Source organism: Zonotrichia albicollis, chromosome 1 (genome assembly GCF_047830755.1).
Source record: "Zonotrichia albicollis isolate bZonAlb1 chromosome 1, bZonAlb1.hap1, whole genome shotgun sequence".
Classification (NCBI taxonomy): Eukaryota; Metazoa; Chordata; class Aves; order Passeriformes; family Passerellidae; genus Zonotrichia; species Zonotrichia albicollis.
In genome coordinates this window covers 64,078,022-64,105,110 of record NC_133819.1, presented here as the reverse complement: position 1 = coordinate 64,105,110, position 27,089 = coordinate 64,078,022, and the positions used below count along the sequence as shown (strand labels likewise).

At 40.4% G+C, this 27,089-nt stretch overlaps 1 long non-coding RNA gene across 2 annotated transcripts in view; it reads left to right on the top strand.

The window, feature by feature from the left end:
• LOC113458576 (uncharacterized) overlaps positions 1 to 27,089 on the top strand; it is a 107,534-nt gene that overhangs the window by 58,475 nt on the left and 21,970 nt on the right. The window lies entirely within an intron of this gene.

The window sequence follows — 27,089 nt, the reverse complement described above, 5'->3', positions numbered from 1 at the left end:
GTGAGGAAAGCATCTGCAAATAATACTTATAAGTTTATGTGAAACCACGTGCCTCAGAATTGACTGCCTACACATAGATCTTGCTAGCTCTCACCTGGCTGGTACATACACCATCCAACTTAAGTGATAGCACTTCAGGTCCCTCCAAATCTCAGCTTCAATTCAACTGAGTCAGACTGCTGCTTTTACTAATATTTTTCTAAAATAAAATTGTGTACTTGCTCTATCACACAGTGAAATGTTTTGCAATATAATTAACACATGACTACACTGCTAAAATAAAAAAAAACCAGCAAAACCATTTAGCACTGCAGTGATCTTGAGGTTTTTTTAATGATTGGTGTTTATTTACTTATTTCCACAGTTGGCTATTTTTTTTTTCATTTTTGAAGTCATATCACTGATAAGAGGGTACAGGTCTCATTTATAATAGTTGGGGTATCACGGATTTACTGTTAGTGCTGAAATCCAGCTAAAGTTCCAACCTTCTGGGCAATGCCTTTCCTGTCATCAGCTTTCTTACCTGGCTGTGACATTTCTCTTCTGTGTTGGAGTTTTGTGTGCAGAGGGTACAGCTGCACCCACATGCAGCAAACAAACCTTTTTCCTCAGGGAATGGCAACCTTTTCAAATTGATCAGCTCTCTGAATCTGAATTCCAAATGAAGATTTTGAAATTTTCAATGCATCAGTGCTGTAAAAATAGCAAATAAAAACATCAAAATGTTTTTTTTACTTGATTGACATGTTGAACCTAATTTTTAAGTATTTATTATATGAATTATATATTATTTTTATAAGTAGAAATATTTATGTTGATTAATATAAAGATGTCTGAAGTGAAGAGATGTTTGATATAAGGATATCTTCAATGAATAAGGAAAATAACACGTTACACAGTAGCAGAGGGTGAAAAATAATCTCCAAATGAAATATCTTTATTTACGTGGAATAATGTGTTCTATCATAATTGAAAAAAATACACCAAAATGCTAAAACATTAATTTAATTGCATTTTGTGTGGATTTTTTTTAAAACAAAATATATTCTCTGAAGGAAGAGCATGTGTGATGTCCTTCTAACCATCTCTCTTTTTAGTGCATCTTGGAAGAAAGAAACTTATGAACTTCAATGGAGAGAGAGTGAACTTCTATATGGAAAACAAAATTGCAGCTGTAAAGTTCACGGGCAAGCTGTGTCTCAGAAATATAATGATAAACAAGGTGACAAAATGTGTTGTTTATATAATGCACTATAGCTGAACCTCATCCTTTAAATAGATGTTGTAAAAATATTAACCCAAGGGGTCTGTTGAGTCCAGGGGGTCTCTGCTCTGAAATTAATTTGATCAGATGTGTGTGAAAGAAGTTTCAAAGCCTTATATTTACCTTCTATTGCAGTAATTAGTAAACCCTCTAGAACAATTTTAAAACCATTTTAATTTGTTCAGAATCACTGTTAACTTCTGCTTAAACCTGGGGCCAAGAGGTCTCCAGTAATGTAGTTCTGCCCTTTTTTGAGACATTGCCTTTGGGGCTGTCCTGGACTTCATCTCAGATTTCTAGCGAGTGAAGTCTTGCAGATGAATTTTAGATGAAAACAAGTCTGTGAAACCCATGTGGTTTTTCCTCTTTTCAGTTAGTGTCTACTTTTTAAGGAGGCAGATCATTTCCAAGTCTCTGGGAAATTTAAAGTTTAACACATCAGTCAACAGACCATTAGCTTTAGCATTTGATTTAAAGTGGGGTCCTAAAAAGTGGGAATCAGGGACATACAATAGCACTGGTTTAGCCTTGCAAAGGCCAACTTCACTATAAACAAGTCACATCTTCAAGATGTTGACCTTCTCTTGACAGAATCCTCCATCCCTCCCAGCAAGTAAAAGGCCAGAGTCTGATCAAAATAACAACAAGAAAAACCCCAATAGTTTTCCTGTTGCCAAGAGATTTCATTAAAAAAAATCCATGAAGTATTGACATATCTATTGCTTCTTCTCTTTGAAATTCTTACTAGACAAGATTTGACTGATTTTGTTTAGTCCAGCTGGCAGAGGCTCGGCGATTGGCTACCTGAAATAACTCTCACAGCAGCATTTACCTCTTCACAGTTTGGAAATCTAGGGAAACTGCAAATTACAGTATTAAAATGCTGAACCAGAAGGGAAACAATGAAACAATGTTTCAATTTTCAGCATCAGAAAAAGGACGTTTCAACCTAGCAATATTTATGAGCTGGTAAAAAGCTGTTCATGCCACAGTGGTTGTATGTTCCTTAAATGTCAAGTCCCAATCAATAACCTCGCTGAAAATTGACCCTGTTGGGCACAGTGTAGGAGAATTGGATGCTCTCTAGGCTACTGGTTGAAAGACAAGAAACAGCAAGCAACTGATGAGAAGCTATCAATAAAACCTCAGTATTGTTTTGAGTTCAATTTCAAGTAATTGCCAGACATCTGAGATTGAGTCTGACAGACATGAAGAGGGCTAATGTTGGTTCCTGGTAATGAAAAGTAGGCTTCTTGTTCAAAGTAGCACAATGGGACCTAATAGTGAAATGGCTTCCCCCTCAAAAAACAAGTTGCTGTATGAATGTAGGAATCAGTGAAGCCTGTGTTTTTATGGATTTGTGCCCTGTGTTCTTACAGCCTTCTCCTGTGGAAGCTCCTTTGTCCTTCCCTCTTCCCCTCAGCTGCCCCAGCAGCTCCAGTTTCTCTTTCATATCCCCTGTTCACTGCTTAAAGCAACATGCGTCACCTATTTGTTATTCCAGTGTTCACCAAAAATTCCAGGGCAGGGATGGGGTTTCTTTTTTTTTTTTTTTCCTTCTCTTGCTTTATAACAGAAATTATGCTGGCACAAAGTATGTCATGTGAAATGTTTTTCACGTGAGTTCTCTGTAAAAGTGGTGGTTCTCCACAAAATTTGGGCTTCCTTGACACCCTAAGTTAGAGCAAAGTTCTAAATGGTACATTTTGCCTCTCCACTGTAGGCAGGTTAAATGCACATGGGGAATTAGAGTAGTAAGATTGAGAAAGGGTTGTTTGTTAAATTGCTCTTTACATAATTATCTGTGATCATGCGTTGAAATGCCTTTTTTATATTATTTAACACACTCTGCAAAATAATTTGTCACAATGTTCTTCAGTGGCGCATAATTCAAGGAAAAAATCCTTAAAAGAAATATCTTCCCCCCTTCTCACGCTGCTAGCTAGGAGCTTGCCAGAACACAAACTTCTGGCAGAAATTGAGCATATAATAGCACCAAAATCATTGAAGGAAATTGCAGTCTTCAGGAGGCTTTCACTTCCCACACATCACTCCACTACAGTTTTTGAGCTGAGTTCTTTACTACTTTGACCCTGTAGTATTTTGGGAGGAGAGCTCAGAGGCAGTGGTGCTAGCAGGCACATGAGGTTCAGTGTAAAGCTCAGTCACAAGGCTGATTTAGGGCTTAGTGCTCAGATTGCCAAAAAGAGGGGCTGAAACTGCTGAGGCAATGCCCTTACTACAGTTACATCCTGACCACCAAGTCGATATCCAGTGACATTTTTAAAAATTTCATTGGCCAAATCCTCATGGAGACAGGTAATAACGTAAAGTTAAAGATGCATTTGGAATCTGTTGAGGTGGGTTATTTCTTCAATTCTGCCCTCTTTGGGAGGATTCCTCTTAGCTTTATTCTATCACTTGCCCTCTGCCCGGGCTATGAGCTGGGGTTAGACTCCTGGGGAGTGCACACATTGATTATAGAGAGGTATTGAGATTTAAAAAGTGCACACTGAGTCTCTGGCAAGAATGGTTAATTTGCAGGTGAATTTTCCCGCCTTTTACTGAGTATTCAGGACATTTTTTAGAAAGCTTCACTATGGAACAGGGATCCAAAACTAACTGGACCTACCTGATGATTAGTCCCATCTATAGGGCTGATGCTACAGCTGGCTTGATACTGCAGCAATGTGATTTATGTTTCTGAATCATCTCTCTTTCTGCAGGTCTCTGCATATGCCTTGCCTCCCACTGACAGAATTCCTGATCTAGTTTCTCTCCCTCAGAAGTACACAGACCTCATCTTCAGTTCTTTGGAGAAAAATTATTCCTTTGTTTCCACATCTGCTATGAGACTTTTTTATATTTGGATTTTTTTTTTCTTGTTATGGCCAAGACATTCTACTGTGTTAAAAGACAGAGGGCAGGAATCATACAAAGGGTGCAAATTCAATCTGTACCTTCTCTCTGGCAAACCAAGCTTTACTACTGAAATAGCTAAGCTTTCTTCTTCATCTCTCTGCTGAGATCTTGGATGTGCTGAAGGCAAGCCCAGGTCTAAGTGTGAAGATGTGCAAATCTCAATATAAGTACTGCACAAAATTTCCTTTGAGCTTTCAGCCCAGAAGTCCTGTTAGATGTGAGTTCTTAATGAGGTATCCTAGTGATATCCTAGTGATAACCTTGCAACTGAAGCTGCATAACTGCTTCATTGGCACTGCCATTATATTTCCTTTTGCCTGTTGGAGTTCACCTCTTCTGATGGGGTCAGGAGTAGGAGATTCTGCTATTGCTCTTGATGTACTTTTATTTTTTTCTTTTTTATTACTTTCATGAGCTTGACATTTGGAGATTCTAGTTCTAATCTTTCTCTTGACATGAATGTGGATAGATGTGGTTATTTGCCTGTGGAAATCACTGTGCTAAAATTCATGGTTACTTTTAAGGTCAACTGACATATCCTGAAATCACACCTGCCTCGAGCCTCTTCCTTCATGAGCATGCTGTGCTAAAACATATAAAATTGTGCCGCCTGAAGCCTTTTAAAATCTTTTTAATAGCAAAGAGTGGCTTGATCATGGGAAGATTTGTAATGTGAAAATAGCTCCAAATGTGACAGAAAAACAGATTTTCTTTGTGAAAGATTCTCAGTGCCTGTGATTTGCAGAGGAGAACTGGATAGAAAAGGGGCCACCTGCCTCCTAACAACCCGGTTAGGTGCCCCCTTGCCTTTGGGTTCAGATCACTCTCTGTGCCCTATGTAAGATCAGGAGGCAGTACTACAATGGGAATTAGACTAATAGAAATACAAAGCCCTATCCAACCAGGAAGTGCCAGTTCCAGGGTGAGATGTAGCAGGTTTCAGAGGATCAAGACCACACTTGCTTCTGGGTAGTGATACCTGCCTCCACTGTGCCTACACCACTGATCTCAGTGGAGGAACAAGGCATGTGAATATCATTTGCACATATTTCTTGTAAGGACAGTCTAAGCTGGACCCATTTGGGTGGTATGAGTAGAGAGTGAATTTTGCTTTTTAAATGCATATTTGAAAGGAATTCAAATAATTTGAACAGCATGGGTCTGGGAAAAAGGTTTTGGTGTCACTTACCTATATTCCCAATATTTCCAATGCTGGTCACTTCAGGAAGTATTCTGATTAAAAAAAAAAAAAAAAGTTTATTTTTGGATAGAAATCAAGAGCAAAAAAATAGAGAATCTAGTGGTAATAAGAACCATCCTCCACTTTTGAACTTCATCAGTGGTTTGATTCGCACTCATTTAAGTTTCAGTCTGAGCTCTGGAGACAAATGTTCTTCATTCTCGGCTCCACAGAGTGTGAGGGAACCATGATAAAATAAGTGTCTCTGTGGTGTATTTTTTACTGAGGGCTGCCACTCTTCTGTGGTTTGTATGGTATGCATAGATGTGATGGGAAAGACAGTGTCATTAGTTTGTTTCTTCATCAAAAATGCTTCCAGAGGAGTTCTGGATACAGTCCATCCCCAAAGCATTTTTTCTTTCTTCCGAATAGGGGAATGTTGATGTACACTGAAAGCAGAACAGACATTGACCTTTGAGCTATAGGGAAACTTGATTGTGGCAAGGACAACTCAACCACTCAAGGCTCTGCTTCATAGGGTGCTTTGTAATGGGGTCCTGCAACCCTCTTACCATCATCACACTGTGAACTCTCATGAAACTTAAAAGACTCTGTTCCTATGCATGTGTTGGTGAGGAGTCCCATCAGCAAAACTCAAAGCAGACTGAGTGTAAAACAATCACCAAGATAGCAGAGATGGCCTTTTCATTTGTTTTTGTTCAAACTGGGTTTCTTTTCTATTACTTTTTACTTTTTCACAGAGGCATCTCAAAATGGATGGGTATAAGTAGAACTGAGGGAAAATATCCCTGCTTTTCTCTGTTATAGAAGCACAGTCTGTAGGGTATGCCACCCTGGCTTTCTATGGGGAGAAAATGGAAAAAAGAAAGCTGTATTGAAGTTTATCTGTATTCAATTTTCTCCTTCAGGAATGCTTATCCCAAATCTTAGAGCCTCTATTTTCATGAAGCTAATCTATCCTGCTAATAGCCATGTGGAGCAACAAATTGCCTCCTTGCCCAAGTGGATAGAATGTGTTCAATCTAATCACCATCCAGCTAAAGGGGTTCAAATTAATCTTTCCTGGCTGCTTTTTTTATTGCTCTCTTCCCCCCAGTTCCCTGTCCCCAAGAGCACCCATTCCATCTTGATCCTCTTCTTTTTCTTACACTTAAATGAAATGCTGTCATTTGCCCTGAAAATGGTGGGAAGATTTTCATGTTTCTTTTCCTCTGGAAACATCCAAACTAGTGTTGGGAAAGTCTATGAACCAGCCTGAGGAAGCTCTGTTACATTCACTGTGACATGTTTGACAGAAACTCTGGGGAGGGTGACATCCTCCAAAGACAATTTTATTTAATTTCTCCATATCCATACAACTTCCCAGCAGGCACAAAGACCTTCTGGAGTAATAAAGGACACCGGGATGAATCTGCTTATGATGGACAGTTCATGTCCTGGTTTTACTACATTTTCTAGTAGCCCTGAAAAGAGAGATGAAGAAACCTTTGAACTTCCACTAGGGGTTATCTCCTGTGGGCAGGCTTCCTGTTGTTTTAGGAGCAATCCTTCCCATGGGCAGCTGTCCGTGGTGGCCAGCATGAAATACCCGTCAGTGCAGCCAGATCTCTAACAATGCATTTCACCAACACAAGCAGAGCCTTGCATCTATGGCAATTTTCTTTGATCAACAGTTGTTAATCTCATTACTTTAAAGACTTGCCTTCTTGGGATTGGTGAGTCAGTAATTTGAGTACACTTTATAATCCAATCTAATAGAAGCCAATTATGGAAAATAAGAAATGAGAAAGGAAGCAAGCTTGCTAGGTTCGTTTCTCTTTGGATTTGTCATGAGGTGATCTAGAGAAGGCAGAGAAATATTTTCTTCTAGCTAGCTTTGAATACAGTTGTGAATACAACTTGGGTTTTAGAAATTCTATCTCTGTCAGTTTCCTACCATGTCAGCTTGCATGTGAATCTTGATGAGTTGTCTTTTGATCTAATTGTTTGTTTCCTTTTTTAGATGTTACTTTGCTTCAGAGATATGAAAGTTTAGTTCATAATAAGAGCTTAATTTGTCAGGTGTATAAAAGTAATATATTAAATAATCTCTTTGCAAAAATCTTTTTAAAAATCTATTTTGACAAAAAAGTATGCATTTTCACAACATACAAATATCTAGCTGCCCAAGAAAATGTGTATGCTATAGCATTGATGACTGTCCTTGAAGAATTTGGTTTTCAGTAAGTCTCCATTTTATTCACTTTTCCCCATGAGGGCACTTGCACGTAGAAATGGAAAGAAGAGTATGTACCATCTTTTCTTATTACTTGCAACATGGAATTAAGCACATCTCACAAACGGACGTTTTCTCCAGATCAGACCCGGGATGTATCATTAATTCTGTAAGATTTTTTTGGTGGCCTTTTCTTCCTTGAGGAATTGCTGAACACAGTGCTCTGATATAAAGGTTTATGTTTAACACTGGGGCTATTTGCAAGGCTATTTGCAGAAAGACATATAGTGTAGGATCAGTGATCATACATCATAGCCTCAGAATGTCATTAAAACTCAACCTTTCTGTAGTGCACTGTTGTGAACATTTATGATCAGGCTGTAACAAGAAAAGGGAGATAATGTTAATGAAGCTGAAGGTATTTAGGATAGTGTCATCTACTTAGACATGATGCAAAAGAGAATTTGCTTCCAAAAGGAGACTGAACACAGAGCAGGTTCAATATCTGACTTTCAGTTAAGGTACAGTTTTGGGGTAGAGAGGAGCTGAAAAAGGAGAAAGCAAATTGTGGAAGCAGATAAGCCCTAACCTCAGTGCAGCTTTCATTCTTGATGTAAATTTAACATCACAACATCCTAAGGATCTTACTGTATTATCGCAGTAGTGTTCACATTTTCAACTTCACAACTCTCATATGTGTGACCTGGATATTAGTGTAGTACTCTAAACATAATGTACATACTGTAAAAATACTACATAGTACTGTGTACTGTTAAACTGCTGCCTTCCACATAAATAAACATTCAGCCTTCAGCTGCAAGTGAAACCACAGCAGGACACTTTATCTTGGGAGAAAGCTCCTACCCTCAGTGCTTGAATGATATGGGTATGCTCTTACTTGCTCTGAAATCCTGTTGGATAAGGCAGTTTTAATGCTACTTATTATACTAGATGCTGTCAATCTGGAACTCAATGCACCTCCTGAGAAACAGTTTGAGAAACAACCCTTCTGTTAAACCACAACACTTTTTTCCACAGGTATCATTGATAGGTTTTTTTTTTTTTTTAAAGCAAAGACTAGGTGCACCTGAGTTCCACTACTTTAGTTTTACTGATTTGTAATTTGATGTGATAATATAAACTACTGGGAACATAAGAAACTTGGACACACAGCTGCGAGGAAAAATTCAAATTAGATCCAGTCAGTACTTTAAATTATTGCTAACACAGAAAATTATTTTATATTTGGTGGAAAAGTTTTAGTAGAACTGTTATGATGTTTTAAGCTAAGACAGATAATTTTTTTTGTTTTCACAAGAATGCAGTTGAAATATCATTTAATTCACCTACTGGCAACTTAAAAGAAAATTCAGCATTCAGAGGGAGGAAAGATGCACTCTTATAATGCTTCTAGTATACTAACATTAGTAACTTCCTCTCCTGGCCTTCAGCTTCCATATCCTGGTGTGCTGCTGAGGAAGGATTAGGAATGATGGTGTATGCCACCAATGAGAAGTGCTCATTGGTTTAATTCAGTAAATGAATGTGTTTTCATTCAGATGAAGAGGAGGCATAGCAAGGTTAAGGACCTTTTTTTGGAATTATTTTATTAAATCCCATTGGTTGCTCTGACTTCTACCCTGTAAACTGCACCTCATCAGCCTGTCACTTGCCTCTGATCTAGGCTCATTTGAATTGAATTACAGAACTGTAATTCCCACCACTGTTTATGTCATATAGGCATCCTGGCCACACCTACCCTTTCTAGGAAATATTCAATATTGCAAACCTAGAGATTTTGGATGCTTTCTTTACAGGGATATTTGCTTTTCTTATGCCTTCTTCGGTGAACAATAAATACACAGATAATTGATCTATATTGCCCTTATAATCAAATGTAGATATTATGTCAGCCTGGCATTTATTTTGCTGTACTATTTGGAGTTGTGTGTGTGTGAGGGGGAGGTCTTTGTTTGGGGGGGGGTATAGTTTATTTTTTTTTTGGGGTTTATTTTTACATTTTTAAGGCTAGATCGGGGCAGTGTTTGTTGTATTGGCCTGTGCATGCAAAGAAAGAGAAAATGCTGCTGGTAGAGGGACTAAAACTTGATGTCATTAACTTGCCTTTCCTAAAACAGCAGATTCCCAAACCATGGTTTGTCAGCATCTGCTGAGGTTTGCTGCTGGTAATGAGTGCTGCCAGTGAGAGTGCCACCCACAGAAACCCAGTTCAAACTCTGTCAAGTACAAACATGCTGGCCCTAAAGTGAATATGAATTCCCACTCTGGCTGCTCAGTCTCTGTCTCGCCCCACATTCCCAGCTCTGGAAAGCAGACATTCCTGTGTAATATATGGATATGGTGACTTGCATGGCAGTGCCAACATTCTGAATGCAAAGACACAAGCATTTTGCTTCCAGGCCCTTATGGGTCTAGCATAAAGGATGTTGAGAGCTACGCATTGTGGTCATGGCAGCATGTAATGTCATGAGTGTGCCTCCATCACATATGACTTCTTGATGATGTCTATGAAGCTTTATTTAAAAAGAAGATGCAATGTTCAAGCTCTTGCTTAAAAAACAAAAGGAAAATACATTACATTGTCTATAAGCTCAATGAGCCATATTTTTGACTTACAAGCAGTGAATTCACTGCTAAATAAATGGGTTGACACAACCAGAAGGTAAATTGTAGGGAGGGGAAAGGAGAAGAAGAGAAATAATTTGGAGAACTTTAATTGTTCATGGTAGGTGAAACTCTTACCTTATGGCACGCTGACAGTAACCCCTTACAAAGCCTTCTTGTAGTAGTCAGTGGGGTTACCAGATTAGCATTTGAGTTTGAATCAGGCATGCATTCCTGCAATAAATCTCCTGACTGCCCCCACATCAGGCTTTGATTCTTACTGTGGAGTGATCTTGGAGTGCACACACTGGGATTCTGTTTGAATGAAATGCAATTGTAGCATGTGCTCCAGCAGTAGACTTAGTGTGATCCAACTATCCACAGTACTCATATCTTTGGGATCAAACTGAAGCTAGTTTAAATTAAACCCCTCAGAAAGACATATAGTACAGATACAGAATGCTCAGCACCATTAATTCCACTCTATGGATGCTCTTCTGGCTACAGAACTTGCTACTGAACAGCCAAAGTGCTTGTTACCACCTTTTCTCTGTTTTCACTCTTGTCAGACTGCTGCTCAGGCTCAGGAAGTGCAGCTGAACTGAGCTATCTGAAAGGTGTTCCAGCCAAGGTGAACACAGCCTGAGCTAGTCCTTATGAATGTGCACACAGGAATTGTTGCATAATGCATCTGTGATAATCAGAGAGAGTTAAAACGAGAAGGTGCCAAAATCCAGAGCTGAATTGCCATCAAAAGACCACAAATGTGTGAGGAGTTAAATCTGTGACATTTTTGTGCTTAAACTGCAGACTGGGCTACCCAGGTTCACAGCAAGCTTAAGATACAGATCCTGAGAAGAAAATTAGGCCAGAGCACACATCCTGCCTCTGACTGTGGCAGGTAGAGGAGCAAGAATAAGAAATGTACACAGCGGTTGCAGCTTCTGAAAATCTGGGACTCTTCCTGACCTAAAAATTGCATCTACATTATCAGGTTTAACCCATCATGGACCTTTCTTCCATTAATTTGTATAATTTCTTTTTGAACTCATTTATGTTTTTGGTCTTGCAAGCATCCTGGGTAATGTGTTCCACAATTTCATTATCCAGTGTGTAAAAAAGTACTTCCGTTTGCTTTAAGCCTGTTGCCTGATAATTTCATTAAATATCTTTACTTCTTATAGTAGAAGAAAGAGGGAATTGTTGCTCCTTGTTTACCTTCCCTTGGTAATCTTTAATTTTATAGACCTCTATCATAGCCTTTTCCAACCACCTTTTTTTCTGGTTTGAAAAAGAAAATCCTACGCAATTAAAAAAGACCAAAACCCCAAACAAACAACGATCCAACCACTCTGCATCTGCATTAGCATTTTTACTCAAAGTGAATCTGAAGCAACTACTTTCATATACTGTACATTGCTTGGTTGTTTCTGGCTGGGCCAGACTAGAAGCTCTGCTCCAGGGCTGCTGGAAACATGCTCCAAGTCCTACCAGAAACAGAAGGGTCCAACCCATCACTGATTCTGCTGTCAGTTTGGCCCGTTTGTGTGGGAATGACATTTAGCCCAGGTGATTGAACTATATCTGGCCTGAAATTATTTCCTTCAGGATCAGAGCTCTCAACAGCAATTGCTTTGATCTGTCAGTCCACCCTTCAGCACCCAATTACCTTCTAACGTAGCTGTGATGTTATTTTTCCTGTATGGAAGCTTTATCTAAACCCCAGACCTCCCAGTTGCCTGCTCTGCACTTTGTCTCTCTCGTAATTTCTCTTTCTGGTGGTGGGTGCAACACAAAATATTTATACAATTTATACAATACATGTATTGATGCTTTCTCTTTTTTTTGCCCTCGATTTCTTTCCTACTAATTACAAAGAGTTTATATGCTGTTTTAGAAGATGATAAGCACTGAAGGGACGAGTTCAGAGCTTTGTCCACACAACATGGTTTTCCTGAGAGGCCTGAGCTCAGCCAGAACACACTGTGTGTATGTGTGCATACATAGATGCTGTTTTCTTTGTGCATGGTATGTCACAACTGTCTGAATCAAATTTACTTTGCCCTGTTATTTTCCAGTCACTCGATATCAAGAGATATATCTGAACTCTTTGCAGACAAATTGCATTTTTGCTGCCTTGAATTATTTAGTAACATCAACATACTTCATTATTTACTGAGGCTTTCATCCTATTTTGTGAGTATAGTTTCAGTACACATCACTGTGTGATTCCACTAGACTTCTCTCCACGGTGAAAACTGATCATATATTTCTCGGCTTTCTGTCCTTTACCAAGTTACCACCCCTCATGAGAATCTTATCTTTTGATGTAGGGCTTCATAAAAACCCTTTTGGATATGCAAGTAAACTTTATCAATGACATTGTCCTTTTCTATCTGTTCACCCTTTGAAAACCTTCATAAATTTTGATGGAGTTCCTTCCTGAAAAGCTTTGCTGGCCATACCATTATGATGAATTTATCTATATGTAAATGGATTACTTTCTTATTCACAGTTGGTGTGGAACCTGGACAATTTGCCTGTAGTTTTTTGGACCAGCTCCCCTGCAGAGCCTTTTTTTCAATAGCAGCATCACTTCTGTCCCTTTTTGTACCTCTGATATGAGCATCAGTTTCGTACGTTTGACTTTCTTCAGGAATTTGGGTATTTTTCTCACATGAATGTAAGAATTTAGCATTAATTTTGATTATATGTTTTAAAACCTCTTCTACTGACATTTTGATATTAAACAGTTGCTCAGACTAAGTCCATGTGGAAATTCCCTAAGCTTTCCTGTAATGAAATCTGATACAGAAATTATTTGGGTTCTTGGGACTCTGGCTGAAGTACCCTAGGTTTTGATTTGCAAAACTGCCTTAGATTTTTATTATTAAAAGCCTTATGTCCCCACTAAAGTGTTATGGATCATCAGGGGTTAAAGGAGTTGCAGAGGAAAGAGCCCTGTTAGTTCAATTGTTTATTCTTCTTGTCTGCTCTGAGATCACTGTGGGGACTATACCAGATAACTTTATCTGTGGAAACTGGGCATTCTCTTATCTCTCCTACGCCCATCAGTGAAATACCAAGATATCTAGGAGACATTTAAAAGTAGAGATAAGTTAATTTTTTTTCTGCCTTTTACTTCTTTTGCCATTTCCTTTATAGAAATCTTGTTGGAACTTTTCTTACTGAGAGCATTTGTGAATAATTAAGAAAAATCGGTGTCTATACATCCAGTCAAGAAGGATTAATTGACTTTTCTGGTTCCTTTGCATAAGACCATGGCTATCTACTCCTAGGACTCTCATGACTTCCATTTTCAGCTTCCTTCAACGATTCTGGGCTGCGACTTCTCATGTTGCAGATCTGAAATCATGAATTACCAGCCAGCTGGAACAGCAGGAGAAGGAAAGTTCATACATACCCTGAGCTCCAGTTAGTCACTGTGAGAAGTGCACAGGAGCTCCGCTGTTTCCGTCTAATGCTGGCAGAGAAATTACCAGCAGCTTATCACCCCAGCAAGTTTTAAGGTAAGCTTAGCAGCTAAGTGTTGATACTGGAATATTTGTCATCAGCACTCAGGGGAACCATTCACACCTCAGATTTGTATAAACTTTACATCTTAATGTGAAAAAACATATGCATCCAACACATGTAAAGCTGCATTTGAATTCAAATGAGATTAAGAAGTGGTTCCCTGACAGTCTTGCTTTTATAAGTCTGTACCAATGCCTTGCTGATGATTTTTTTTTCTGGTCCCTAGTGACACTGAATGCCATTTACTGTGAACTGCTGAACCTGCAATGACAAAAGCAAGAACAAACTTTGGTTGCAATGGTAGGGGCCACTTTTGGCTATTGTGAATAGCTATTCCCATGCATTTTTGCCATCGTTTTTTCTTAGGGTGAAGTCAACAAATGGCCCTTTGTGGTACTGATATGAATCAATGGAGACACATGTAAGTGGGAGATGACAATAACTGGAGAACCTTGATGACTAAGGAGCTGCTAATTCAGGGACTCCCAAATAACAACCCAGCCATCTGGCCAGCCATTCAGCTGCCTGCTGTGAAGGCTCTGCATTTAAAAATTTTGTTATCAACTTTACATTAAAAAAAACAACCACTTGAGCATCAGCTTGCAGAGCAGACAGGACTAAGGGATCCATTATTTAAACATAACCCTTTCTGTCAGTTGGGAGTAGAAGGGGAAAAGACAGGAGCTCTCCCTTATCACTCAACCTCCCCAGCATGAAGAAATGAACAGAGATACAGTTGGAATACTTAATTCTAGTGCTTCATGTTGCTGGAGAAAAGTCAAATTGGTGGTGGTGTGTCCTTTCCATCTGTTCCCCATGACCTTCTCTCCCTTCCAGAGGAACTTCAGAAAGCATTGTTTCATACTAAATGCAGACAAGATGAAAGGCACTGCCAAAGCCTATACCTTAAAAAAAATAGACTACTGAGTGTGGTTTGCTTAGGTGATGAAATAGAAACAAATTGATGGCAATAAAATAACCTCTGGAAGTAGTTAGATAAACAAAGGTCTCTCTTGGTCTAAAGAACAGCCATATAGGGTTTTGTGCTGAAATAGATGCTTTCCTCCTCAGTAAGCTAATAGAGCAATTTAAGACAGCTTTTTTCTCTTGATAAGTTGAACAGTTGACATGCAATTGCCAGGGAAAATAAATTCCTCCCAGCACCATTCTTACAAGCAAAAACTTTATTTACTGTGTAGAAAATTCACTGGACATTTGGTGAAGCTGATGTAAGAAAGCAGCCCCTTCTGCTGTTGTGAATCCAATGCAGATAATCCAAATTCCTTTCTTTCTGGCATTTAGCTTTACTAATGCTTTAGATCTTCCTGGGTGCACACTGTAAATGTTGTCAGATGGAAGCAGCCCACCAAAATAACTTTTCTTGCTATTCTGGGAGTGAGGTACAGGTTCATTAGCTGTAGCAGAGTACTTGTAATGAAAGAATAACTAATCTACAAGTATCGTAGGACTTGGCAAGTTTCAGGGAACTGTGTGAGAGCACGCTGTGTGGAAAAACTGGGAGGTGGGAGACATGTCCATGTGATTTCAGTGATCCAGAATGTATCATTACAGACAGAAACTGACAGGTGTATGTGCACATGCCTACCATCAAATGTCATTTATAATGGCCAAACAAAACCTTAGCCATGAATGCTGCCTTCTTGTTCTTGAGAAGAAAACCACCTTATTTTTAGTCTCATAAATAATTTGCATGATTTATGATTACAACATATATATATTTACTGTGTATGTATTATGCTCCAGTGGAAAAGATAGGTCCTACATCAAGACTGAAGGTGAATCTCACTTCTAATTTTATCCTCATGATCAGCAGTAATTGTCAGTTATGAGAATGAGGCACACAGTTTCAAATTTGAAAAATCCACAGGAGTTCTCAGGATGGCTGTATTTTGAGCCTTGTAGTTGTGACTGCTCCCTCACATTTTGTTGAACCTTGTGGATGTTCCTTATCAGTCCTTCCTGAAAGATGAGGGTTCCATTTTTGGTGATATGCTGGCCAATTCTGTAAAAAGAAATGAATAAATCTGGTTATCTTCCTTCTCTCCAGGTGAGATCTCTGCTGTACTTTTTTCTTTGGAAACCTGTTTCTCATCCTGAGAAAAGTGAAAAGAGAGAGTGGGTGAACAGACACAGGGAAGTGCAAAGGCTTCACAGACATATTTTTTTTCTTTTCTCAGCAAGGTATCATCTGTTCCTCAAAGTACTTTATTTTCTCTTCAGCTTGCTTGGAAACATGGTCCAGACAAGGATCAGATGGTTTTTGTCAGCTCCAGGACGGATTATTGAGTTGTGTCACGTCTGAAGCTGAATGTGAACATAACATGCAAGTTTTGGCTGTTATAGAAGTTGGCTGCGCACTTGCTAAAGAGTTCAAACTTGTGCCGTATCGATTCCCAGACAGCTTCCAGAAGAACAAAAGGTTCAAGCCTTTGCTACATAGGACACACCGCCTTATTTTAGAAGCTCTCCTTCTCCTGGCCAGCAGATTTCAAAGCCAAAGGTGAGGTGTGAGAGGCCTGGGAGTCCCCCTCCAGAGAGATCAAGGGAATCGTGTGCCTGCCTGGCTGCATGAAGGACTGAAAAAACAGCTTTGAGGAGCATATTTCTTTTATGCTTGCAGATCAGAAAGTCCTTATATTCCCATGAATTCTTCAGCCCCAAACACAATTCTGACTTTCTAAATGCCAAAGTGCTAGGCACCACAAAGACTATTGCTGCTGTGATTTTATGCTGATGGGGGTTTGTTGATGATGGGCAGCAAATATACAACTTTTTTTATTGTTGAACATTGATACTAAGCCTCCTTATGTAATCTTCTTGTGCTTAATTTTGGTCTCCTGTGGAAACAGGCATTGTAGAGGCTCAGAACAAGGATAGGGAATTGATATGCTTAAGGATGGGAAACCCTTTTACTCCTTGCTTCAAAGCTTAAAGGAAAAACACAGAGAATAAAAGAGAGTCTTCAGAGTCTCTATTCTGGCCTAAGGCAATGGAACAACCCTATAATAGTCTCTTTTTTTTCCCCTCAGAAACCCCAGTAGCATAAATTACTTCTGTTCTGTCACAAGAACACATTGGGGATGTGTCCTGTAGGATACCACAATCTCAAGGCATGACTCTAAACGGCAATGGAAAACCACACAGTGCCTCACAGAGTTATTAATTCAGCTTGTGTCACACCCAGAAACAGCCAGATACAGAAAGTGCCGTGGCAAATTACAGCCACAAGGAGCTTTGGCAAAAATGCTGCTTGACAACTGAGCTCTTTGTCCCGATGATTTCCCTAACTCTACCCATCTAAGATGAACACACTTGCTTTTTTCCATATTGATACCAGGAGGATGCCTACGAAGCTCAGTGGCTGAGCGCTTCTTGGCCTTGTGAGTCAGTAGCAGCTAGAGAGGGCCGGGACACACAGCCAACAGAGTCAAACTACTGCAGTTTACTCAGTATTTTACCAGGTGAAACAGACTGTTGTATGACCTGTTTAAATAGTGGTGCAAGCACACCTTGAGACACTCATAGGAACTGCTTTAGAGCTGCCCTTGATGAGCCCATGTTGTCCTGATGACAGTTCTGGCCACCAGCTCCTCCTCCTGACGTGTCATGAATAACATTTGGGATGTCTGCTTCTCTTCCAGCACTCACTTTTCCTTCACAGATGCACAACGCCCTTGAAACAAGCAGTATGTGGATGTTTGTGTGGGTGGGGGTGGGGAAGCATTTGGGATGAGTGGGACACCTTCATGGAGAACTGTATGTTAAATAACAGACTGAGAGAGGGAGTGATGAGTCTCTCAAGGAAGCATAAACACTATGTACTCATTAGAAGACTCATTATAAATAAAGTACAGGAAAGGTGCTCTGAGACAAAGCTTTTTTGTTGGTATTTATTAGGACAAAGAGCTCCTTTAATAGGGCAACTGAAAAGCACTTTGCTGCAATCATTAATAGGCATTACCATTTCTACTGACTTTTTGGGAACAGTTTTGTCCTTCTCACTTAATCTGCATTAAAGGGACAGGCCCTTTATTCCAGATTTATCCGGAAAAGTACAAACCAGGCCAAGACTAGGGGGAAGGAGTGAGAACCCCAAGAAATTTACATGTCAGCCCAGTGGCAAAGTTTGGCTGATGGAGTGAAACACAGCAGGCTGCTGATAGTCTTGGATAGGCTCTTCTGCCTGGATTTCCTCTATTTTGGGAGCTCCAACTGGGTACCTCAACCCACCAGAGGAAAAATATAGCAAAAAAGGGGAGTAGGAGAGAAAGAGAGGATCTCACTCTCTCAAGTTTCACTATGTATTTTATCACTTCTGCCAGACTGGAACAGAGTTGTCTGCTTTAACTAAGCACTGTGCTTCTAGCTTTCAAACCTCAAGGATGGTTGTAATTTGGCATCCGAAAATGGTAGCCATTTTCTCTGTAAGTTTAAGATACCCTTCTTGAAGCTGTAGAACCTATCAGCCTGCTCGAATACAGCTGTGGTGAGTGTGATGGTTTGCTGTTTATAATTTTTAGGGGTTTTTTTCTTCTCCACAGTGGAATTTTAAGGTCTGAAAACACTTTTTTCTGAAATTTCTTTCTTGTTTGTTGTTGGATTTTACCAGGCTGTGCTTGATAAACGTGCATGGAAGGCTGAGCACTGCAAAGAACTGGAAATTTTTGCATTATGTGATCTCGAGCCAACACATGTGATGAGCATGTGGAAAGGGAGATATTAAAAACAATTGTAAAGAGAAGGGAACTTTGTTATTTGCTTTTAAAAAACATACACATATGACTTGGAATTGGCTGGTTCTCCTATCTGCACAGCCACATGCACGTAGCAGTCCTGCTTTTCAGTAAGAAATGAAACAGCTGACATTTCTTTGCTGAAGGCCAGTGCCTGCAATTGCAAATGTTTCATCCCATAGAGGGTGTTGCCCTTGCAGGAGTGCACGATCACCCCAGCAAGGTGCAGTTGAGAACTAGACCCCAGCTGAATTGGATACATTGCTTCTGGGGGAGAGACACCCTGGCTTCCCTTGGCTAATACTTGCTTCAGGCTGTCCCAAAACTCAGGAGTGGACACATGACACCTCTCTCTGGAGAGCCTGTGCCTGACACATACTTGCTGTGTCAGGCACAGCCTGAACAGCGGCAGACAAGTGAAATGCGCAGAATGTGAACCCCTGTGCACCACAGCTTTCGGTCCTTGTTATTTCCCAACTTCTCCCAAGGCAAAGCACATCAGCTACCAATGAAACCCTTGAGAAGACTTTCTCTGCAGTTCACCTCCTTGATTGTCTATGTTTCTATTTCCTCTTTGCTTGTTTTCTCCTTCTCTCCTCTAGTTCTGCTTGTGCGGTTCAACACTGCCAAGTCCTCACAGCCCCAGACATAGGGCAGTGCTGCATGAGATCAACAGTCCATCCTGCTCAGCACCTTGCTTCTGATGAGGGCCAGACCTGAAGAGTTTAAGAACATGAAAAAAATGTGGACAGAAGTAACATCTTTGCCTTTTCATGTAGCATTAGGTTTACTCTGGTGTTAGTTTTCTCTATAGAGAAGCTTACTTAGAATGATGAAAGTAATCTCAATGAATTGTCTGGTCCATTATTTGTCATTCTTACTACACAAAATAAGTACGTCTTCCTAGGTAGTTTGTACTGTATATTTACTTAGGCAAAGTATTAACCACTCAGCTTCCCAAATAACTATCCTCAGCTGTCTGTAGTGAAGGTTAATGAGAGAACTGTCAAAACCAGTACTGAGTTGTGAGTTTTGCCTTTGTGACAAACCTTCAGCGTTTTGGTCAAAGGTTTGTCTTTTAAATTCATCAACTTAAAGAGTGAATAATACTCTTACAGATTAGTTCATTTGAAATCAGGCTTATATCAATTTAGATTAGACAGAAAAGAATCAATGCAAGGTGTCATTACTGTCAGCCAGTGTTGAACTGAACTGAGAGTGAACACATTGTGCTTTACACCAGTTTAATCACTAGTTTAAAAATGAACTTAGATTGAACTGCTGTGGCCACCTTGTAAAGAAAGGACTTTGCTTTACCCTTGAGGGCTTTAGCTGAAACAACAGGACCAGCAATGAGCACTTCTTAGCTTTCTCCTTCTGCATGCATTTCTTTTAAGACCTTTCTATTTTATAGGGCAGAGACCCCAGGATGTTTTAAGAATGGCACATGCAGGTGGTACAACACAGCCCCATGTAGCAGCACTTGCTTCAAGCAATGCAGCTCAGGGCCTGTATGACATGATGCTTGCCTCCTGCAGGGATATGTCCAACCTAAGGAAGCCAGGTTATAACCTGACTTAAAAGGCACAGCTAGGTAGGTAGGACTGTGGGCTGTGTGGCATCCTACAGGTACATGGCATGGGGAAATGTGGATGGGCATTAAACCCCGTTCTTGCTCACCTCCTATTTTCTGCTGCTGACTGCTGGGGTCTGGGCAGGAGCTGTAGGATACTTGCTGCCACTACTTGTGTAGCACAGGCTGAACACAAAACCTCCTGGAGCAAGTGGAAAACCCCCTCAGAGCTTCTTCCCTAACTGAGATAGATTTCTGGAGGAGGTCTCTTTCTCTTCTGGATGCTATAGAGGGGGCTCAGTGTTTGGTTATTTTACAAAATGTCTTTGAGTTTTAATTTGAAAAGCAAATCTAAAAAGCAAAATGCAAGAGTGGTTTGCCTCTCCTTAAAAGGTCCCCAAAACCTCTCTGCCACGGAAGAACTGGGGGATCTTGCACTGTGTCTAATGTCCCAATTGCCTACAACACTCTTACAATCAACACCACCCTCCCCCTAAACAAACGAAGCAGAAAAAATCCCCACAAAATCCAAACAACCTTCCTTATAGCAGGCTTGTGTTGGGAATTCAACTCCCTCGGAAATGAATCTGGACAACTTCCCAGATAATATATCTATCTCTCTAATTCCTATCTCAAGGATGAAGTTGATCATAGAAGAACTGTAGAGGACTGGTGAGTTATTCTCAGTGTTTATCAGGGTAGCACCTGGAGGTGATCTGATCTTCCTGCCTCCTCAAAAAAATAAATCTGTCTTTCCTTGGCTAGCTCACAAATCTGCACTCAAACCCTTCTGTGCCAAACATGTGCAGGTGTACAGTATGTGTGTTACTACTGAGCCATCTGCAGCCTCCCCTGCACGGCAGTTGTTGTACTTTGGAGTTCCTTTCCCAACCAAATGGAAGTCCACAGAACAATTTCAATAGCACAAATTAAGAAGCTAATACTTTCTCAAAATGAGATCAGCTTTTGCCTGAGCTCACGTTGCAGCAACAGATTTTTCTCTCATCCTGCTTGTCTCACTAAAGAAAATATATGACAGGCAAAGGAAGTGACAATGTAGGATCCACCTTTATCACCCACACAGGGTATTTGCTGTACAGGCAGTCCCAGTGCAGGGAAACAAATGCTAAGATTATTTTTTACCTGAGGGTGTTTGGTCAGCTGGTCAAAGCACCATTATCTAACAGCACTGAGGATTTGTGTCCCCCCCAGATCTGGCCCCTCAGCAGAACCACACCTGATCCCAATATCACACTGAGCATCCACCATCAACTGCATGAGGCGTTACTGCTTACCACCCTCTGCCAAAACACACTGGCTTCTCCCCTGTCCCTTAGCCCCCTCAGACTGTGACATGCATTGAGTAAACAATGCAGCCCCTGTGTTTATAAGGGGAGGAAGGCTGTAATGTGTCCATGAAACCAGCAACATCACCCCTTCCAGTTCTTGTTCCAGTTGGTGCAACAGAAAACATCAACGTGCCCTAGTGTTTTCTGCAAACCTCAAGGAGCTGCCAGCCAACACGCTGAGCTGGTGAAATTGATGACTGACTAGATGAACAAAAGTGCACTTTGGGGACCTCCCCATAGTCTGTCATTCACTAATGTTGTCCTCCCCTTGACTTCTGTGGGCTTCCTGGGGAGCCAGCTGTTCCCTACACGTAGGTCGGCAGCTTTGTGGTGTTTGTGAGCGTAGGCACAGCTGTGAGTGGTGAACCAGAAACAGGTGAAGAACTTGTCCTAGTGCCAGCAGGAGGTACTGTGGATGACATGTAATCTGGAGGCTTTCTGATGCATCTAGGCACTTCTGCCTTATGCAGCTTTGGGCCCCCAAAGCTATGCCCAGCAGACCACAAATAACACATACTTTTAAAAAAACCTCCAGAAACAGTGATGAACTTTTAGCCCTATTGAGTCCCACTTTTTCAGAAACGTCTTCCCAAGAGAAAGCAATTAGAAACTTTCCTCTGTTTATGGTTCTTCGTGTGCCTCCAGCACCACTAAAACAACCTCACTGCAGAACCACACTTTGCCTGTGCACATACCTGTCCGTACCCACAAAGACAGATGGAAATACTCACTTATGAATACATCAGTGTCTGCTTCAAAAGAAGTGTTAGCTGAACATAGTGCATTTCTACTCTTCATAATTTCAAGAGATTTTTTTAAAATCTGGCTATTTTCCATGCCCCTGTATGGTTCTGTATTTTAGAAGGAGGGACAAAAGAATTGGTTAGATCATATACTTTGATGGCAAATAAGAAGTTTGGGATGTGGAGCACTGTGTATCAGTGGGAAAAACATGTCAGCCCAGATTTTTCTGGGCTGAAGTAAAAATGTTTACTATTTTAAAGTGAACTGCACAGGAAAGGTGTGCTTTCCCAAAAGGTCTAAAACTTACACCCCAAAAATTACCTAGATCTTCCTCTATGTCTGTTGCATAAATAATCTGGAGAGCATAATATTTAAAGTAAGGAGTCGAGCTGTTCACATAAGGTTGAGTTGCACGGGAGCATGTACTGCACTGGTAGAAACACTGCCTGTGTTTCAATACTGCCTGTGAAACAGCAGAGGGATTTTCAACCATTGCCTCTGCTGAGTGTGGAGGAATTAGGCCTTTGCTTCTCCCAGTGCCTAAGAAGTACAGAGTGTCTGCATCTCTTATAAAGTCACCAATGTCTCCAACTCTAAGAAAGCCCTTAAAGTCTCTTCAGTTCTAGTTTGTATTCTCCTTGGTTTTTGTTTTCCTCCCACACTTCCCCTCCCAAGCTTCCTTTTGCATGTTAGTGCCAAAAAAGAATAAGAAAAGGGAGAAAAGTGGTCCAAAACTGGCACTTAATTATTTCAGAATTTTTTTGTAAATGCATTTTATAAGTTTTGGTGTGTGTTCCTTCTACTAAAAAGATTTACTAATCCCTCTGGAATGAAAATTATTCGAAAAATGTCAGTTCAAAGTTATTCTGAGGAGTAGTTAGCAACCTTAGCCAGCTCTTATAAATATCTGTTTAGGACAAATCCTTCTGCACAAAACTTTCTAGTGACTTATTGTGTCTGCAGTTCTGACCTTGGGCAGATACTCTGTTCACCGGTGGTCTCTACAGACAAGCAACCATTAATCTAGAATAAAGGTTAATATTTTTGTAAAATATTATCTTGCCTTAAAAAAAAGTTATGATTCTGTGATTTGCAAAGGTCTAAACTTAGTTAAAATCACCGCAACATTGTTTTTGACTTAATTACAGAGTTGTTCCCCTGCCACAATCAGGTGTTATTCCCACAGAACTTCCTGGCTGTCCTTGGCTCTGCCTCGAAAGAGAACACACCCTCCAAGAGGCAGAGATGCAAGAGTAAACATTTGGCAGGGGTACGTTCCTTTTCGACCTGCTCCCTCTGTGCGCAGTCAAGGATTTTATTTTATCAAAGGTATTGTATTCCTTCCAATGAACCTGAACACTCTGCTGTCCTACTGACATCAATCTGGCAGTTTCTGTGTGAATGATATCTGTGTCATTCCCACCTAGAGGAACTGTCCGTAAAAGTGATCAGTGGCATCAGTTTCCAAACAGACTGAAGACAAAGGCTTGTCTCACTTATAAGGCATTTTCCAACATGACACTTGTCAAAGTGCCTATCTCCCAGCGTCTAGTGTGTGCTTTGTTTTCATTTTTAAGTGAACTCCAGTCAAAGCATTGATATGCATGCCTACTGTATACAAAACTGCCTATGAAAAGGACCTTTTTCTTCCAGCCCTCCTGGGTTTCATGGAAGGTGATCTCAGTTGCATGTACAGAAGAAACCAGACTGGGATCAAACAATTTCACCCTTACCCCAGAAATTTCCACTTTTGAAATGCTGAGGGTAGAAATGGCTGGTTTTTGTTTTTTGTTTTTTTTTTCCAGGGCTGCACTGTAGTATTCTGCAAAAGGCAGGAATTCAGAGCTTAGATACATTTGGGAAGCCAAAGCATTACTTTAATGGAAGAAGTTATCAAATTAGCCGAAGAAACCTAACCATGACAGATGCCATCTCGACTGAGCAGTTTACAATTTACTACCACAGAAGAAGCGCAGAGGAAGGTGAATACTGACAAAAGAGCATTCTTTTCCAAAGCTAACTGCTTTTGAGATGAATGTCAGCTCCTTACTTTATAATGAGACATATCTATAAATCCTTTATGCAAGAGGTTAATGGGAGCTGGCAGTCTCTTGACTCGTGCAGTTCGTTCAGCACTACAAGGGAAGAACCATGGCCGGCTTGTCGACAGAAATGAGCCCAAGTGCTAGGAGTCAAAACTGGTATCCCCCACAGTGATTAGATGGCACATTTGATATATGCCAGAGCAGGACAACTGACAGATAGCTGTGTGGAGGTGGCAAGCCCTTATATATAGTAACTACTTCAGCTCCTTAGAACTGAGCTATCCCAATAGCTGCATATGTTCTTTAAGAAGCCCTAAAAACCTACAGCCAACCACAGTAATGAATTCAGGGGGTAGTTTAATGGAAATCTCAAGAAGGAATGTAATTAGATGAAGTCAATTAGGCTGCTTGGGGATTTCTAGCTGCTGTTGTTGCTATCTGGGAACCCTAATAGGACGATTAGGATTAACTGAAATCAGCCTGATTGATTAGGGCATATAAACCTACATATGCCAAATTCCAGGGGGACGGTGTGCTTGAGCTTGAATCCATCTGGAGCTATGAGTCAGGAGCATGAGTTTACTTTGCTGGCCTCGGAGAAAGCGACAGATCAAGAATGCATATACACAACATGCAAAGCCAGGCAGTGACACAAAAAGGCTGCTAGGGAAAGGACTGATTTTATCTGTTATGGCGCTGTATGTGAAGGCCATCCAGTCTATCCTGAGGAAGTGAGATTAATACTAAGCAAATCTTTTCCTTTTAAAAAATATGTGGGTATAACAAAATAAATCTGTGTATCCTTTGTTCAGCTTTTTAGGCTCAAGTCCTTACTCAGTATGGCTGTGAAATTCCCAGGAAGTCAGAATTATTATTGCAGTTATTACTGCAGTTCTGTTGATTTCAGAGCCAAATTTGCAAACAGAAATTCAAAAGTGCAAGAAAAAACTGTCAGTAAGTAAATCCTAATGCTTCTGTGTCATGGGTCGAGCACACAAATGCTTATTTGCATACATTTAAAATCCAATCTATGCTGTGCAGGGAAACCCCACCTGCAACCTTCTTAGAGGACAGCTAAGTTATCTTAGCTGTATTTGTTGTAGAGAAAGATCCTTATGGCCACTGAAGAGCTTCAGGAATAAAGGCTGGAGGAAAGAGGGGAGTTGAGGGGGGAGAACAGAGAAGAGGAGAGGGGACAGACCAGATTTCTGTTATTCAAAAAAGCTGCTCTAAAGCAAGGTAAAACAGTGCAGGCAGGAGCCTAAGGGATCTGATCCCAGTCATTACCACTCATGCGAGGGAGAGGATATGTCAAGGGTAGGGAACGTCTTGGGGGACCTGCAATATGGTAACTCACTTTCAGCTAAGTGGAGAACAACAGCTTTAGCTGTACAGTTTAATAACAGGCTAGGCCACTTTGTGCACCGGCAGGGCTGTTAATGCACAGTAGTCTGCCTTTCATTGTTAGGAGAGGAACCCCGCAGCTCCCATTTGACAGCCAGGAGTAAAATTATTTTGCCGCTAACATTTCTCTTTGGCATGAGGCAGTGGGGTTGCGCATTGCACTCATCCTGCCTGCAGCTCCCCGCACCTGCAGCTCCCTCCTCACAACACAGGAAGGTTCCCATGGGCTTGGAAGCAAGGGATTTTTGCTTTCCTCCTGTGGCTCTCATGCTATTCAGCTCTATTTGGGTGGCATAGCCGCCTGTGTACCATGGCTGCCAGCTGTGGAGTGCTGTGCAGCATCCTGGAGTGCCTCCAATGGTATTTTGAACAATTAGTAACCAGCCCGGCATGATCATATCCTAATGAATTGCTGAACTGCTTTCTTCTGGTTGAATACTGCGCTAAATGCTGAAAGAAAGTGGACACCTGCAGATTGTATTGGCCAAGACCTGTCAGTGAGAATTTGCCTGAGTTAGGACCACAGGACTTGCCTCAAACCTTCCCAAATATGTCCCATGTTGACCTTAATATTGTTAATTTCTCTTACTGTTTTAGGGCACATGCTTCACACAAGCATCCCCCAGCAAGTCAAAGAAACAGAGGCCCCTATCATAACACCAAATGTCACAAACACTAAATGGCACTCTCCTTAGTTACCTGTTGACCCGTGGAAACTTTTGTCTTACATTAACTGGGCTTTATTAAGAAATGACAGGGGCATTTTTCCCAGTACCACCCCTTTGCCCATAGTATTAATAATCCAACTCACATATTCACAAATCCAATTTAAATCTTCCAAGAGAAAAGTCATTAGAAAAACCAGGTTACTCAGAGAAAAATGTTTGAATTTATCCAATATTTTTTGTATCTCTTGCTCTATTTTTCAACCTCTTAATCAATACCTTAATTTGAATGGTTATAAAAATGCTACTGGACACTCTCGAATTAATTTTATTCAAAGTAATTCCTTCACTGCAAAATATTTTATAATATTCCCAGTAAAATTCTTAACATAAAATTTGGTGAAAATTATGAAATCTCCTTTGAATGCTCCTCAGTGGAATTATTTTGCCATCATCTCCCAACAAGTGAGAAATCTTTTTCCTTTTCATAAATGTTGCATATCTATGGGTCTGACTTGGCAGTAGGTGCAATTATACAGGTAATTCTTTTAGTGAAACAGATCACCTCTGACAGAAGATACGAATATGTTTTGTCTTCTACAGCAAACGAGTTATAACTGACTGGGGCATCTGCTAACAGAGATCTTCTTTGTGCTGCCTTTTTGGTGTGCTATAATGCTTTTCACAATCTATTTTTTAATTTTTTTTTTAATTGTACCTGGTTTCCTGGAAGATTTAATCTGTATCAGAAACAGTTTGACTCTTCGTTTTTCGTTCTAGTTTAAAAAAAC